This window comes from Mauremys reevesii, linkage group 3, assembly GCF_016161935.1.
Source record: "Mauremys reevesii isolate NIE-2019 linkage group 3, ASM1616193v1, whole genome shotgun sequence".
NCBI classification, from domain to species: Eukaryota; Metazoa; Chordata; order Testudines; family Geoemydidae; genus Mauremys; species Mauremys reevesii.
In genome coordinates, this window is record NC_052625.1 from 102,144,785 (window position 1) to 102,161,086 (window position 16,302).

At 41.9% G+C, this 16,302-nt stretch overlaps 1 long non-coding RNA gene across 1 annotated transcript in view; it reads right to left on the reverse strand.

Annotated features, from left to right (window-relative positions):
* Positions 1-9,589: 9,589 nt before the first annotated feature.
* Positions 9,590-16,302, reverse strand: part of LOC120401579 — a 32,988-nt gene continuing 26,275 nt past the window's right edge. Inside the window, exons 3-4 of the long non-coding RNA XR_005596565.1 lie at positions 11,284-11,352; positions 9,590-9,792 (exon numbers count right to left, since the gene is read on the reverse strand). This is a non-coding gene — a long non-coding RNA (uncharacterized LOC120401579). The remainder of the gene's footprint in view (positions 9,793-11,283; positions 11,353-16,302) is intronic.

Sequence of the window (16,302 nt, forward strand, 5' to 3'; positions counted from 1 at the left end):
CTGTTCCAATCTGTCCTCTATTAAAGACTCTCCATTTGAAGGTGTTTTAATGGCCCAAGGGCTTGCCTTACATAAATATTTAATACCAAATACAATTGAAGTAGAATGTTCGTAATCCCTCATCTTCATACTTAATGTGTATAAGGCACCACTTAAATAAAAGGAAGCACAGGGCTGCAGGGCAATAGTATTAATTAAGACTTCTACTCTCCTTTATATACATGCCTACAGTATTAGGTTTGCCTGTCCTACACTAAGTTTCAAAGCCTGTCATGAGAAGCATATGTTTTACTGTTCGACATCAGTACAGAAAGTTGCTGATTACAAATAACACACAGCAGAGACTGACATGTTCCACCTGCCTAAACCAAAAGATTTCTCTTACTTCCGCAAAGACTTTGGCAAACTGCAGACCTAAAACAAGGAGCAGATGTTGGTATGTGTGCAACACTGATAAAGTAACTAGCCTTGGGGAGGTGAGGGGCTTGGAGGTAGGTTCCTCATTTTCCCAGTAGTATTCCCCCTTTCATGATAGAGTGTTGACTTTCCCATTTTAGCTTCCCAGGCAGTAGGTGATTATAATTTCAAATCAAGAGAAGAACAAGGCCCACCGTAACAGTCTCTGGTTCAAAGCTTGGGCCTTGTGGCGGTACTAGAGGTTCTTATGGTGATGCCATTCTTCAAAAGCAATTTTTATTATGAGGAGCTCCTTGGCCAGTATTTCATAGTTAAGAACATAAGAATGGCCATATTGTGTCAGACCACTGGTCCATCTAGTCCCGTATCCTATCTTCCAACAGTGGCTAGAGCCAGGTGCTTCAGAGGGAATGAATAGAACAGATCAATCCTCAAGTGACCCATCCCCTGTCATCCATTCCCAGCTTCTGGTAACCAGAGGCTAGGGAAACACAGAGTGTGTGGTTGCATCCCTGACCATCTTGGCTAATAACCATTGATGGACCTATCCTCCAGAACTTATCTAATTCTTTTTTGAACCTTGTTATAATTTTGGCCTTCACAACATCCCCTGGCAACTCGTTCCACAGGTTGACTGTGCGTTGTATGAAGAAGTACTTCCTTGTGTTGGTTTAAAACCAGCTGCCTATTAATTTCATCAGGTGATACCTAGGTCTTGTGTTATGTGAAGAAGTAAATAGCATTTCCTTATTCACTTTGTCCACACCATTCACAATTTTTTAGACCTCTATCATATTCCCTCTTAGTCATCTCTTTTTCAAGATGAAAAGTCTGTCTTTTTAATCTCTTCTCAGATGGAAGCTGTTTCACATGCTTAATCATTTTGTTGCCCTTCTGTGTCCCTTTTCCAATTCGAATACATCTTTTGTAGATGGGGTGACCAGAACTGCACACAGTATTCAAGGTGTGGGCATACCATAAGAGCTGCAGGATTGGGCCCTAAGTGATAAATGCTTGATCTGGTTTTGTTGTCAACAATTACCTAGGGGAAAAACCCCTCAATGCCCAGTAAATCTCACAAAATCTTCAAAATGTTCTGTTCAAAACTGTTCAGGCCTGTGTGCTACGAACATCATTAGTAGAAGTCTGGCTAGTACACTGATCATATATGGAGAGAGAGAGAGCGATAGGCCCTGACTTTGCAAACACCCACACCCCTGAATATCTTTCTGCATGTGAGCTGTCTCACTGAGCCCAATTCACCATCGCCCTGTACCACGTGTAGCCATTTACACCAGTGCAAAATAGGTATAAAATGCTCCCAAATCACAGCAGTGGAATCTTGCACTCACTTTACACCAGTGTAAATGACAACATGATGACAGGAGCATGGTGAATCAGGGCCACCAAGTTCAAATGTTTGCAATATGAGGGCCAGAGTTTGTTAAATACCCCAACCTGTGGGTTACGTTTTTTTAATTGATAAAATATTGTCCCATCAACCCTCTTTGTTGGGAGGATTGTGGGTGGATAGGAAGCACAATCCTCCTCTCTCCTCTTCCCCCACCCTGCTGCACTGCTCTGGTGCCTGATTTTACTAAGGTTATCAATTTAGCAGCTTTGAGTTTCAATGATGCAATATACCCTTACGCCTGAGATGTTAAATCAATTCACAGTTCGGCTTCCTGAATGTGCGCTTCCAATTATTTCAGGCAGAACCCTACTGAATTTAAATAAACTCCCTACATAAAACAGTTCCCATCCCAGAAAGAATAGAACACTGAGGCTATACAATCATTTTTGTTTCTAACTCTGCAAAAACAGGACCATTTTTTAAAATTTTATGACATACAAGCTTGTAAATTTTAACAAGAAATAAGGATTGAATTTGGAATATAATTGCTTTCTGTCGTCTCTACATTTGATAGATTGACAGAAATCAGCACTCTAAAAGGGCATGGGGGGAAGTAACTGACAGGCCTTTAAAATTTATTGTGAGCACAGTAGAATTTTGCATACAGGTATAATCACCATCTCTGAATGTTTGTATATAATCTGTCTTTTAAGAAATATAAAAACCCAAGATCCAGGCTTTTTTTAATCATTAAAGATCCTGTGACACTTCCTTCAAGTTAAGTTTTAGCCCTACTGTTCTGGCCAAATTCCAGTTTGACTAATTAATTTGACCTCCCTCTACAATTTCAGCTAGATATAGCATTCTACTTCACTCCCTCTCCTAAACTCTGTGACTCCATATTGTTGCTGTGTGCTGCTAATTAGGTATTTCCAACTCTAGGTACCTCTTCATCCCACAGCTTCCTGCTGCTCTTTATAAGGGAATCAGCTCTTCCATACACAGCTGGGTCTATGAATTAAGCCTCACCCCAGTTGAGGCAGGCAGGGCTAATTGGAGGGGTTGGTCAGACCCAGGTCTCTACCCCTCTACCTTTCCACTCTTTATTATATCTTGGAGTCTACCAGTGGACTGCACAGCCCTCATTGTTAGGTAGTATAGCCTCAGAGTCACTGTAATGTAGGCTCTGCTTCCCAGGGCCTCTACAGAATGTGGGAAACAGAGAACAACAGGAGCATGGCCGGGACAGTTTGTTTACTTGCTGCGTTGGCAGGTTCGTCCGATCACGGCTCCCACTGGCTGTGGTTCGCCGTCCCAGGCCAATGGGGGTGGCAGGAAGTGCCGCGGGCTGAGGGACATACTGGCCACAGCTTCCCGCCACCCCCATTGGCCTGAGAGGGTGAACCGCGGCCAGTGGGAGCCGCGGTTGGCCGAACCTGCCGATGCAGCAGATAAACACTCTGGCCCAGCCCGCTAGCGTGTTTACCCTGGGGAGCCATGTGCCAGAGGTTGCCGACCCCTGTTTTAAACAATGCTCCATATACTAGCTGACAACTTCTTTAAGTAAAAATATAAAACCAAGTTGTTTCCTTGACATATTTCCCCATCTGTAGAAGGAGAGTGCTCAGCCATTGGAAAAAAAGATAGCATAGCCCCCTAGGAGGGCAATCATTATTGGATTTAGTAGCTGTTTACTCTGACTACATGTGTATATTACAACCAGTGTATTTTCCACTGTTCTCCACACCACACTGGTGGAGGTGTGATTTTGAGGGCGATTGAGCACACTCAATTTTTCAAATATATAACAATTATAGAAACATGTGCTAAATTGTGCTGTGCTTAACCAAGGTGAAGATTTACAGTGTTCAATAGCAATCATCATTCCTAATTGCTTAGCTGTGGTCATGTGGGTATAGTCTATTGTAAGCTGCCATGTAACGCAGCACTTTTGTATTTGCTGTATAATTCCATCCTGAATAGAAGGGAAACAGGTTCATTGTAGCTTACATGAAAGTCTTGTTGCTGTTCTTGACATTAGTGTGGTAAAGTGATATTAAATATACTGTGAGTGCTCTATGATGCTCCGGCATTCTGCCCAAGTACACAGATCCCTTCGCTGTGAAGCAGAGTACTGAAATGTAACCGTGTTGTCATGGCCCCCTTCAAGCACCCTTCGTCCTTTCCCAGCTCCTGTACTATAAATACACGGCTCTCCTAATCTTTCTTGTCTTAGAAACAACTTGAAAAAGTTTCAAGTAACAAACAAAAAAAAAATAAGGTGGAGGAGTTACAGTGTCATCACCTTTATTGCTGTGAGTTTCACATATTCTGGAGATGATCCCATGGTAAATGCCATTCTGATTCTATTAAAGTTAAATTTCAAATAGACAGTGAAGGGCAAAGCCAGAGCTGAAATTAATTACAGAGAACAGTGCACATCTGCTTCCTGACACCTGCTTGAAGTCACTGATGCTGACACCAAAACGGGTTAATCCTTCTTCAGAGTCCAGTGAGCAGCTTGAGAGCTGGATGTTGTTAAATGACAAGATAAGTCCATTTTGAAATAGAAGGGTAGGGGTGAGGGAAGAAATTAAAGTACAAATTGTAAATCACGCCTAACAGCACAGAGATTATTCTTCTGTCATCACCCAGTTTCCCGTTGGCTTATAGCAAACAAAATAGCTCAGTACAGATGCACCACAAATTAATGGCCTTGAATAAGGTAGTAAAGAGTGTATAATGAGACACTTATTCTTCTAGTAATTGACATCTAATTTTATCCCTGTGTTGTGGTTTAAACCCTCCCCTCCCCCAGTCTTCATGCTCATGGAAAGCGAAACATTATCAGCCCTCGTCGGTCTCTATGCTTGCATTTATTTTCAAATTTCCAGCCATTGGACTAATATTGGTGCCACTCCATTGATGCTGGGAGTGCTAGTGGAGACAGGTTGCTGGTGTTCTAGCCACAGCACCGCCTAACCTGTTGACCTACACACACGGAAGAGGAGATTTACAAGAATCTCTAGATTTCTATAAAAGGTTCTTTCATGCAAAGGGAAATATCTTGCATATTATTTTACCACTCAATTGATTAATTGCATGGCCGTGATTATCTTTCAAACATAACTGTGGGTTTCTTGCATTATTTTTATAAAGCCATATTCCATCCATGGTACATCTCTGGGCACTCATACAGGCATTGACGGTAGACAATCAAGAGGAAACACTAGTTGCCAATAACCATAACCTCTCTCCAGCAAATCAAAGTAGTCATCTGAAGAACAGGGTGTGAGTGTTCACAGGGTGAAATTAACCCCTTTGCAGTGGTTCAGTTCAAGGCTTCTTCACACAAAAGAAGTGCATTGGTAGCCTTGTGCTGAGGGAGGGAAGGCATGGTTATTGTGGACTTGTAATGGGGCTTCAAAACCCATGATGTGCTAGCAAAGCAGTCTCTCAGCTTGCCCCAAATACATTGGCATGGAGTGTTGCATTTTGGGGGTGGGGAATGTGACTGCAGGGACCACTACATTTATACTTACATAGATCCATAGGTTGGAGACCATCATACACATGTGTAGAGGTAGCAGCTGCTGTATCATAGGCTACAGTAGTGGCCTGTCCTTGGTTAGGATGAATATTTTCCCCATCTATGACCTCACCCTCACAGAATGCATGACTTAAAAAGTTCAACTTTTGTCACTCTGCCATGATTCTAGTGACATTGCAGGTCTGAGGGGGCAAGCAATGGTCAGTTTTTATTAGTGTGTGTGCATGCACCCCATAAGTGAGGTCCATGTGACAAATTATAGATTCATTTAATAAAATCCTTTTATCATTGCCCTTCACCTACTCACTGGCATTCGACCTCATCTTTCCACTTCAACATTCCAAACCTTTGCACAGCTTTTTATTGTAAAAAATGAATGAAAAATCACCCTACTACCATAAAAAAAGTCTCCTTACCCCACTCCCCTTCTCAAATTGCACTGGGCCAGGACCGAGGATGGGGAGTATGCAGTGCTGCCCCAAGGATGTGTTGAAGGTCTTATATATCTGCAGAACTGGGGAAATGGAAGCTCTTTATACCATTGGAAAAGGGATTTTCCAGTCAGATACACACCACTTAGTGCTTCCCCGTGGGACAGGTGCCATGATATTGTACCTTAAATTCACCACATTATTGTTATTAAAAAAGAAGATATTTAGGTCATTTAGAGGTGGTTTAAATTTATTAGCTTTGATTTTCTCTTCTTCAGAGTCTTGTTCATTCGGGCTCATGGTGCTAAGTGACTCATCTCTTTAATGGCAGATAAGACAAACAGCCCCAATATAAATGTTTAAAAACTCTCTCAAACACATTTCTCAAGTAATTTTTCCTCTCTCTATGCAGCATAGGCAGGACACTTGATGGTGCAATGTGGTGTAGAGGTGGTTGTAGTATGAATCTTAGAGCTGTTATGGGGGGGGGCTGCTTAGTGCAAGAGTCTGTAGTGACATCTTGGGATCAGACATTTTGGTTTCACTGCTCAGACTGCTGAGCAGGATCTATTTATATGCCAGACTAAGCTACTGTACTGTACCTGCCACCTCCTGTTTAATCAGCAGGAGAAAGACAAAAGCTTTGCTTTCGAAACATTGCGAAACAACTAATGGAAGCAAACAGGAGGGGAAAAAATCCCATTTAAAATACCTCCTTAACCTAAAAGTGCAGACTTGCCGAAGCCTCTCAATGAAATGCAGTAAAAACACTCTAAAATAAATGTTAATGGGAGAGCTCCCAGGTGTTTTATAATCATATCGCTACTTGTTACTTAATTAGTACAGGTGTTCCGTTGAGTGGGGAGGATGTAACGACCAAATTGTTGCCAAGTGTAGAACTAAACACCAGTGCTTATCAAACTAAGAAAAATGCACCTGGATCTAAAGTCCCTGTAATATGTTTGATTCCTTTAGAAAAACAAGCAAACAACAATGAACACATTTCCTTACACAAAATTTTATATTTATAGTCAAAAGCCAAAACATACAGTAAAAATAATTTCATATCATACCCAGCACTTCCATGATGCTTTTCATCTGAGTATCTCTGGATGCCTTTTTACGTTCATGTCCAACTAATATATGTTATCTCAACTCTCCCCCAACCCCCTTCAGTCAGGAGGTAAGCATTATAATGCAAATCAGCACCGAAAAGAGGATGAGCCGTATAATCCCATAGGCTTCTTCAACTTGTAGTTTCTATATTATCCATTTTATAGATGGGTAAAGTGAGACACTGAGGAGTTTCTGTTTTGCTTAAGTTAATGGATGAGGCAGGAGCAGGTGATGCTGGCTCCCAGTTCTGAGCTTTGACCACTAGATGTCACTCTCGCAAGCGAGAACAATCAGGCACTGGCTTGTAGTCAATGGGTTTGGGTGTGAGCGCAGTGACTTGCAAGATCAGAGGCTGTTTGACTATGAAGTGTGGTTGCCTCCCTCCTTGGTCTGTTTAGGAGGAAACATTTTTCTTTAAATGGGAAAACAAAAGTTTCCATTTCCCCCACTCTCTCCCTTCTCCCTGTGACTGTGCATACCCCTGGGTCTTGAGGGTTTATTGCAAGCGAAGAGGCAATCTTAGATGACAGCCTCTTGTTAAAATATTCACTGTGGATTCATCTGTGGTGATGTCAATATACTGACCGGATACTGCACACGGTGGAGTGAGATTTCCATATGGGCAGATTCTGGTTTATTTCTCTTTTAAAAAGAAGAGATTTCATTTCTGGCAAGAGATGGCATGTGGTACGTAACAGTTCTGTCTGGGGTGCAGGTGTGGGGAGTGAGGGTCTGTGTCATCTGGTGAGAGGCCACTGCCAAGAAAGCAGTGAAGGGTTTGGATATTCTGTCTTTATTTTCTTTTAAATTCTGAAATTCCCTTTTGCTCTCAGGATCCAAACTCCCCTGTTCCTCCCCCTACCCCACCCTGAGTCCCCACCCTAAACAAACACCCTCTGTGACATTCTGCTCATCAGCGCAGATGAGTTTCTCTGGCACCCGACTGACCTAGTTCAAAGTACCCTAAGTGGTTCTGAAATGAACTCAGCACTGGGCCGTGTTTATGCAGCACCACATACTTCATTAGATTTGACCACAAAACTTTTATGGTTTTCATGTGAGATCCATTTCAAGAGGTAATTACTGCTCATTGTGGTCTGTACTGCCAAACACACTGTGTCACGCAGGGCCAGGCACCAGCCGACCAAGCACGTGCTTGGGGTGGCACCTGGGGGCAGGGTGGTGCTTGGGTTTTTTTTTTGTTTTTTTGAGTTTTTTTGGTTCGTCGGGGCAGCGCTGGAGGGTTTTTTTTTGTTTCGGTGGTGTGGCACTTGGGGGGGTGAGGCTTCGGGTGGCGTGGTGCTGGGGGGGCGGGGGCTTCAGGCGGTGCGGCGCTGGGGGGCGGGGGCTTGGAGCGGCACTCGGGGGGGCAGGGGCTTCGGGCGGCGCTCGGAGGTGGGGCAGGGGTTTTGGTGGCGCGGTGCTTACCGGGGGTGGGGGTATGGTGGGCGGCACTCTTCTTTTTTGCTAGGGGTGGCAAAAAAGTTAGACCTGGCCCTGGTGTCATGGCACTGGCAGGCTCAGAGACCTTTTTCCAAAGAAAGCTGCTGCCTTATCAGGTAGGATCATAAGTGAGCCATTGGGTCTGAGCCATTCACTGCTAAAAGTTTAATACCCCTTAGGAAGGGGCACAGCCAGCAGCGGTTAATGGCTGATCTGGAGCTCCTGCTGATCCTACTAAAATCTACCACCATCTGCTATACTGAGCCCACAGGTTTTGTTTCTGGATGCTCGTCCTGCTCCTTAACATGTTAGTAGCAGATGGATCTGGTTTTGAAGTCCCCTGTGTCTCTAGACTCCCCAAAAATCACAAAGAAGCAGAGGCTCTGTGTCAGCCCTGCACATGGCACCACTCAAGCCAAGGCTGGAAACTCACTGACCAAAAACCGATCAATGAATAATTCTCTAAATTCTGCCAATGCTTGTATTTAGAGTAAGATCTCCCCCTCTCCCCTCCCCGATTATCAAATTCTTGAGGAATACAGCCAAAATCTGCATCTCCCTCAGATAACAGAAGAATGACAAATTTGGCTGGATTCCTTGTTACATAGCTCTGAAATTATGGCTGCCTTAGGTGACATGACATTGGGTAAAGCCGCAGGCATAGACTGCTTTCCTGCTAAATTTTATGCCCGATTCAGACACCCTGGGTTCTGAAGTAGACATCGAGGCTTTGAGTAGAGACACTACGGCTGCTTCAGTGAATGAAGCCCTAATCTCAGTCATGCTTAAGTCAGACAAAATTGCCCAAGAATGTGTCATCAACCAATATCAACTCTGATATTAAAGTATTATCTAAAATCCTAGCTGGGCCATTAGAAAAAGTAATGAGGAATACAATACACCCAGACCAGGTGGGTTTTTTACAAAAGAGACATGTCCTACTTTCAAAACTCCTCAGAACCGATGGCTATTTTGTCACTGGACATGGAAAAAGCCTTGACGGAGTTAATTGGAAATATGTATTCCTCATTCTACAAAAATTTGGATTTGGTCCCTCTTTTCATTTCCTGTATTAGGCTTTTCTACTCCAATTCTAGCGCCTGTGTTGTCATTAATAACTAAATCTCCCCTCTGTTCAGTCTTCATCATGGTACTATACAGGCTATCCCCCCCTCCCCATTTTATCTGGCCTTAGAGAAACTGTCAATACAAATCAGACTGATCCAGGGTGCAAAAATAGGATCCCAAGAGATGATAATATGCTTACATGCTGCTGATATACTTTTATTCATTGCCTGCCCCTTCAGGCCATTCCCAACATATTACAAACTATTGAATTGTTTGGAAAAATCTCAGGGTACAAATTAATTGGCACAAGTCGGAGGATCTTAGTATCTCTCAAGGTGTGCATAATGTCACCCTCTTAGATAATACTTTTCGCTTGCAGCAGGTGGAAATCAGGTACTTGATAGTCTTCTTTCCTAGGAATAAAAAAGAAATAGTAAAGATTTATTTCAATCCCCTTCTCACACATAGTTTTGCATTTACATTGATGGCAGGCCTTCCCTTTGTCCCTTTGGGGCAGAGTTAATATATCAAATATGAATGTCCTCCCAAGTCATCTCTTTGTCCTTGACTCCTTGCCAATTTATATTCCCACTTCTGGGGGAGGAGAGTTGTTTCTTCAGAATTAACAACATTTTTCAGACTACCTTCTAGGGTTTGGGTGACAAGCCCAGATTATCCTTTGAAAAATGCAGCTACCTATCAGATCAGGAGGTTTTGGTCTACCCATCATTAGGCTTAAGTATATATCCTCAATCTAGAGCCAAGTGACACAGTGGTTGACCCCAGCACTCAAGTTCTCGGTGCTAACTGTACATGGAGGAAGGAATTGTTGCCCCACTGCTACTAGAATCAGTCCTAAACCCAGACTTCTACTAGAAAAGCCTGCTATCCGGTTGCTTCTAAGTTTAAATTTTATCCTTCATTACATTCAGAGTCTTCAATTTGGGATAATGCAAATTTAAATTGCACATAGACCTGTTCTATGGCCCAGCTGGATTAAGACAGATATTTTGAGCATAAACCACATAATTGAAAATGATTCCTTCAAACCCTTTCCTTGCATTAGGGAGAAATTCCAAATAGACCCAAAGAGGGATCATTTTAAATGTGGTCTGCAACAAAAATTTGGTCCGGATGCCTTTGCAGCACCAGAGCCTCATGACATTTCTGCATAGGCCGTTGTCTAGTCTGTATTCCTACCTATCAGGCAAACTGGCAATCAGCAGTGACAATGTTAGAAAGAAATGGGAACATGAGCTGTCAATTTCACTTACCAACATTCAGTGAAATCAGATTTGTTCCAAGATATAGCATTGCACACTCAATTTGGGAATCCAGCAGAAAATTCTTTTCAGGTCTGGAGCAGCCAGGTCTGACAAGTACTGACACTGGAGTGCTGCTGGAGCTAATTTATATCCTTTGGGATTGCCCTGTGATCCATCCTTTCTGGACAGAGGTAAATATTTGGGCCAATTTCTGTCCTTCCACCAAGGTGGAACTGCAAGCTGGCCACACTGTCTTAAGCCTAACCAATCCATCATGGAAATTCAAATTCTTTGAAAAACTATGGTTTAACAGAGCGCTGATCATAGCCAAACACCCAAATTTACAACATGGAAGTTACAAGTATGCCCATCTATCGAAGAATAGTGCCCTGACTTGGGGAGCCTGGCAGTAATGGGATGAATAATTTTTCACAACAAAAAAAACCCAAATAATTTTTTAGATATATGGTCCCCATTTTTGGAAGAATCAGTTAAATTTCCCATCAGGCAACCTTTCTTTTTCAGTGCCTCCCCCATAGACATCTCCCATCTCCTCCACCCATCTCCTCCCTCTCTACCTTTGCCCCCCGCCCCTCTCTTCGCTGTCCTATCATTCTTCTCCTATCCTCTTTTACTTACCTTTCAGGCTTTTCTTTGGTCCTCTTTTTAAGGTCAATGCTCCTTTGTGTCCTCTACTTATCTCTTTTTCTGAAAGGAAATAATTCTGGAGATTAGTTTATGATCTTACTTTACTAAGAATTTCAGACTAGGGCTGAATCACCAAATGACTATTATTACATAATTGTACAGGCAAATCTCTTTGACCAGTCAAAAATTATCCTTAATAATGAAGATATTTGGTCTAACTTTCCTTGTGAAATCTGATATTGACTCTCTGTTCCAGGTTAGATACTGTTCTTCTCTTTGTTATTTTTTTAATTTCTGTTAGCTATGTTAAAATAAACAATAAAGAATTAAACAAAACAAAGCCCCTCACTTTAGGTTCTGATTCAGGAAAGTTCTTATACATGTGCTTAAAATTATATACATGCTTAAGTCTCACTGAAGTGCTTTCCTGAACCAGGATCTTAGTAAGTGGACAATTTGACACTAATGTCTTGTGCATTTTAATAGTTTTGCCATTCTAACAATTCCAAATGTTATCTAAACCTTCCAACTCTTCCCAATGCTCTATGGAGTATTCTTTAACAATGTCATTTTTTTCCTGTTTAAAAGGGGGCTTTGAAATCAGGGGCTTTTTGAACTTTTCCCATTGTGTGTTTGGCAGCATGAAGTGAATAGAAAGTTTTACATATTAGAAATGGCCATTGATTTTTCGGTGTTGATTTGTGTTCTCACCATGTAGAAATTTGAATGATGAAGGGCAACGTCTTTCAATGTAAGCTCATGAAAAGGAAATGAGTGAAGGTATGATGTTCAAAGAGATGTTAGGTGAAACTAATGAATGAACTCACACATTTGGTCCAATGCCCTTTAGCACAGAGTCTGCTTCTTTGAAAATAAATGCAAAAGATATCTTTCTCTCTTTTCCTCAGCTTCCCCCATGCTTTCTCTGGGTCTCAGTCACATCTTAGAACTACAGTTGCAGTAGTGCCTAGAAGGAAGTTCTATGAAGAAAGCTATTACTGGACATAAGTACAATAGAAGTTTGTAAGTGGTTGATTGATCATGATGCAAGGTGGAAGGGCAGGAAATTTAAATGAGAGAAAAGAAGTCGATTAAAGCTCTGTTGCCTGTAGGATGGTCTCTGTTTAAGGTGTGCCATGAAAATGTTACCTGTCATTACAGGCAACTTCTGAGTGATGTAGAACTACCCAGGAGATGTGATCCACTAATTAAACTGATGTGAAAAATTAGAGAGGACATGTGCTATGAAACATAGTGGCAGGCACAGATACAGCTCTGACAGGGGTACAGCTTCTGGGTACCAGGAAGGGTAGTCCAGAACCACAAGCACACACTGATGACCTGGGCTGACTTCCCATATCATGTCCATTGCTATCCTCTCAAACAGGACTTTGATAATAGGTAGGGGTACTACATGGATCTTTAAATGAGGTCATGGGCTATGCAACCGGCATTCAGGGCAAGAGGTGCAATAGCTCTGAACCTCCATATAGATTCCTGTCCAAAAGAACCTTTGTAGGATTCTATCTAGTGTTTTATCCACCTCTAAAATATCTCTTCAACAAATGACTATGGGGCAAGGTCTAATATTGCCTTTCTGTGTCCTCAGGGTAGTAAAAGCTGGTCCAGTTCTTGCTTTCGAGCCAGACTATTCTATATAATAGGTCCTTTTTAATCACTTCTATACTGATCCCTTCTCTTTTGGCCTCAGGGATCTGGTATGGTTTAACCTTCACCTTTACTCTTGAATCTGTGATGATGTGGTGATGAGCTTCTGTGGCTCTACCTGGCTTCTCTGACGACACATTGTGATTTTGCTCGATCATCTTGAAGACTTTTGTACATTGTTCAGGGGTCAATTCAGGAATTTGTACTTGTCCCTAGTTTATCTTCCTGGAGTGGTGTCTCTAGGGTGACCATATAAGCTCCTCTGTCTTGCCAGGAATTGGTTGATGTGGTAGATTGGCTTCTGCTGTCAATGATCGAGTTGTCAGTTCTTATAGTGAATTTACCCAATGGCCTCTATGACTTCATATGGTCCCTGACATCTGTTCAAGAATTTGTTTTCTGCTATGGACACCAGCACCATTACCCAATCCCCTGGCTGGAGTTCCCAAACCTTCACTTGATGATTATAATAGGCTTGTTGGGCCTGTTGTGCTTTTTTCAGATGTCCCTGCACTAAGAGGGTTACTTGGATGACTCTATCCTGCATCTGTGTCACATACTTAATGACATTCATTCTTGGCTAGGCTCTTCCTTCCAGCCCTCCTTGGCAATGCCCCATATGCTGCCAAAGTGGCGACTATATAGCTACTCAAAGGGGGAAACCCCCATGGAAGCCTGGGGAATATCCCTTATAGCAAACATCAGATAGGGTAGCAAGGTATCCCGATTCTTCCCATTTCGACTCACTACTTTCCATATCACACCCTTCATCATTCTGTTAAAACTTTCAACCAGGCCACCAGTCTGTGGATGGTAAACCGAGGTTCATAGGGTCTGCATTTGAAGCCTCACACACAGGTCCTTCATCAACTTTGACATGAAGGGAGTCACTTGATCCATCAGATTCTCTTGGATATTCCTACCCAAGAGAAAATTTGGATTAACTCCTTTGCTATCATCTACTTAGAAACCCACAGTTTTAGTGAAAGAAAGAGAGAAATAAAGGAGAAATTACCTCTAAGACAGTAATTATGACTTTGTCCCTCCTGTGAGTGACACATTTTTATTTACAGAGTTCCTATGCCCAGGAGCACATACCTATATATAAACCCTGTCTTTAGCAGCATCCATCACCATATTTTCACCTACCAAATATAATTAAAATGTTACCTGTTCAAAAAAAAATGAGGCTATGATTTTTGTGTTTTAAGTGGAATTGTAGCTGTGGCTAGTACCCAGATTAGGTCTGACTTTTGATCCCAGATGTGGTGTTAGAAAGGGCCTTACATCATAATGAAAACATAGTGAAGCATAAACTAAACTTTGTTGAACATGTCTGCACTGTATGAGTATGTGTATAGTGCTACCAAGGCCTTGTCCCAACATGCATTGGGTTCTCTGGGGACACTCTTCTCTGGCAGTTCCAAAGTCCTGGTCTGGAGTTTGGAGGGATTATTCCAAGGATCTTGCAAATACATAACACATTTGAAAGTTTTAACAAAAGCTCTGATTTTGATCACGATCCTTGATGACAAGCTGCTAAGAGACAATGTTGAATCTGCCTTGATAGAAGCTGTCTAAACTATGAGTAATCTGGAAATAAAATAAGCTTCTTGGGAGCTATAGGGATCAAGAATTAGCATCTATCCTGTTGTTCAAGTTTTGAAAATAGCTGATTCTGCAACTGCTGAATGCCAGGGAGAGACATGAGCTTCTCTCAGTTTGCCCTATGATTCTGCTTCCAGTTTTGATGAGCTAACATTTATCTCTTGGTTTTTCAGAAAGCAGCCTCCCCACTCTAACTAAAATGAAGGGTGTTCAGATGCTTTTCTCTGTCACAGACTGTGAAGCCAAGTGGTTCCTTGAAATAAATGGGAGCACAGGGTTGTGATGTCAGTGATAACTTTTACTACGCCTTTTAAAAAGAAATTGGCACCCAACTTCCTTAAAGACTCTAATGGCACCAGGGTAAATAAGCAGCTGTCTCCTCTACTTCAGGAAACTAGGATACTTAACTCTCCTAAGGAAAACGATCCCTTGCTGTGATGAAGCAATACATCTTCTAGCTAAAATGTGTACTTTCAGATTGAAGCAGTTGTTATTATTCTCCTCCTAATCAAGGATGTAGTGCAGACAGGACACATAAAAATGAGCAGCTCCTTCGCAGGACGCCTGCATATTCTTTCATATAATGCTAGCTCTAGAATTGCTAAACTCCTGAGCAGCTGCCAATTTTCATCACACTGCAAAAGCCTTTTCATCACTGCACTGGAAGCATTTATGAGATATGGTCACAAAATTGGCATTGGGCTCCTCATTCTGGGACTGGATCTGATTTTGGTCTGTATGAGAGTGCCTGTCCTGCGGTAGTTATAATTGCTCTCATTTACATAGATATCTCCTCTTTCAACTGGCCCAAAGTCTTTTTATATCTGTTGCTTTTTAAAAGGCCTTTTCATCACCCATCTTCAGCAACACAAATTAGAACTGGTAAGGAGAGTGAACTTTGTTACACGGTCTGCCTGTCTCAGAATCTGAAACTTCTTCTATAGGTGGGTACTGAATATAGGACTTGAGTGAAGAATTATAGAGAGAAGTAATATACTGAGTCATTACAAAGATTGAATCTATTTCCCCATGTTAAGTATCCTCACACTTCTTGTCAACTGTCTGAAATGGGCCATCTTGATTATCACTACAAAAGTTTTTTTTCTCCTGCTGATTATAGCTCATCTTAATTAATTAGCCTTTTAGCGTTGATATGGCTGCTCCCACTTTTTCATGCTCTCTGTATGTATATAAATCTCCTTACTATATGTTCCATTCTGTGCATCTGAAGAAGTGAGCTGTAGCCCATGAAAGCTTATGTTCAAATAAATTTGTTAGTATCTAAGGTGCCACAAGTACTCCTGTTCTCTCTGCCCTATTACTGCCTAACTTTGGCTATAGCTGCAATCTGAGAATATATCTGAGCTCCTTCCAGTAGTGCATTAAGCAACATGACTAACATCTATCATTTGTGGTTCATTCTCTCTCTCTCACCCTCTCCCCGGGGGGAAAACTCTCTCTGTGTGTAGTGTATTGTTATTTTTGGTAAGGTTTTTATTAGAGGGATTTTTATTAAAATGTACACATTGTTGTATGTTTGATAGAGACGGAAGGTTGAAGAAGTAGGCCTTGCACTTGGAGCAGGAGGTGGTGTGATTTTGTGACAGTCTTTAGTTTCTTCAGTTATATGTTCCACGGTCTCAGACTGGTCCTGACAAAGTTCTGCACAGACAAGCTTTATCCTTATAGTAAAAATTCTATTGTGCTTGAGGAGCAGAGTTATTGACCCTGGTC